We start from the raw sequence: 1,673 nt of genomic DNA, 5'->3' as shown, positions 1-1,673 counted from the left end.
TTGACTCAACTGCATTTGCTTCAGCAGGTTGGTCATCTCACAGATGCTTCGATTTAGAGCAGCAATCTCTATGCCAAAAGATACTTCTGCAACGGCTTTTGAACGGCCTTGCTTCTGTCTGTGGTTCCGAGTAGATTCAGCTAAATCACTAATCAATTGCCAAGCTTCATCAGTGGTCTTGTACTTCTTCATAGACCCATTGCTGGCACTTTTCAATGTGGTCTTATCTTGGGGTCTCATACCTTGTGTGATATAGCTGAGTAGCACGATCTTGTCAATCATGTGGTGGGGGCATGCTTCCAGAAGATTATTGAAGCGCTCCCAGTATTCAAAGAGAGTCTCATTGTCGTCCTGAACAATTGTAGAGATATCCTTCCTCAGTTTATCAGTAACTTCAGATGGAAAGAATTTCTCCAGAAACTCCTTTCTGAGTGTATCCCAGTTGGATACATTTGCTAGAGGTTGAGTGTAGTACCACTCTCTTGCTTTTCCTTCAAGAGAGAACGGGAAAGCTTTCAGCAGGATTGAAGTTTCATCAGTGCCATCACGCCTGACAGTAGAACAGGCTGCCTGGAAATCTCTCAAGTGCTTGATAGGCTCTTGAGCAGGTAGGCCATGAAACTTGGGCATCAAATTTAGCAGTGCGGTCTTTATTTCAAAATCTATAGCTACCGCTGGATGATGCGCTTGAAACGGTTGCATTGTAAAATCAGGGGCTCCTTCCTCTTGAATGGTAACTCTTCTAGCTGCCATGTTTTCTGCGCGTAAAACAACCGAATCAGTAGAACGGGGGCTGGTTTCTTCCTCAAATTCACTTTCAGATCCGCCCTCAGAGCGGGCTAACCTACGCTGTTCTCGCCTTATTCGTGAAATTGTCCTTTCAATTTCAGGATCGAATATTAGCAAGCGCGGATCAGGAAGTGAACGCGTCATTTGACGGAAGGAACATGCAGCTCATAGTAGCAAAATTAAATAAAATGCAAATAAATAAATTCTAATTAATAAAATTTGCACTCTATTGCAACTCCCCGGCAACGGCGCCAAAAATTGATGGGAAGCAGAAGCTGGTGAATTAAAAATTTATTAAAATGGTTACGTTGCGAGTATAGTTCTTAACTCACCGAAAATCTGCCTATCAATTTAGAAATATGTCACAGAGAGTTTAAATTAAAATTACTGGGAGTTTTAAGTCCCAGGTCGTCTCCCAACGAGTTGCAGAAAAGTGTGCTATTTTATTAATCAAATGTTCCAAGAAGTTGAGCTAAGTAAATTGGAATTTAAAATGAGGAATTTTAAATAATATAAATAAAAGCCTTGACTGGGAATTGATTAGTTAGAATCTCTATCATTGATGGAGTGATTTTTAAGATTGATTTATAATTAACGGTTACTCTGTTTGGTTATCCTTTACTAGGTAAGGAAAAGTCAAACAAGTTGGATTGCTAGATCTATTCACGAGTTACAACCCACTTAGTTCAAAGGGATTGGTGTTGGTGACAGGATAGCAATCCAACATTTAACCCAACTATAAATTTCTCCTTCAATCCTTCCAACTCAAGAATTCCTTTTAATCAACTCCCTATCAAGTAATGAAACTACTCACGCATTGTAAATAAAGAATCCATGGCACATAAAAGGGAATTAAGAGAAGACATGATTATTGGAATTGAAAT

General features: G+C 39.6%; 1 non-coding gene across 1 annotated transcript; it reads left to right on the top strand.

Moving 5' to 3' along the window:
* The first annotated feature begins 276 nt into the window (after nt 1-276).
* LOC148544813 (small nucleolar RNA R71) lies at nt 277-384 on the top strand. Its single transcript, XR_015901492.1, has one exon. It is a non-coding gene; the product is annotated as a small nucleolar RNA R71 (small nucleolar RNA).
* The last annotated feature ends 1,289 nt before the right edge of the window (nt 385-1,673 follow it).

Source organism: Arachis ipaensis, chromosome B9, assembly GCF_059453495.1.
Source record: "Arachis ipaensis isolate K30076 ecotype BB chromosome B9, ASM5945349v1, whole genome shotgun sequence".
Lineage (NCBI taxonomy): Eukaryota > Viridiplantae > Streptophyta > Magnoliopsida > Fabales > Fabaceae > Arachis > Arachis ipaensis.
Note: the sequence above shows the minus strand (reverse complement) of the source record. Positions and strands in the feature narration are given on the sequence as shown.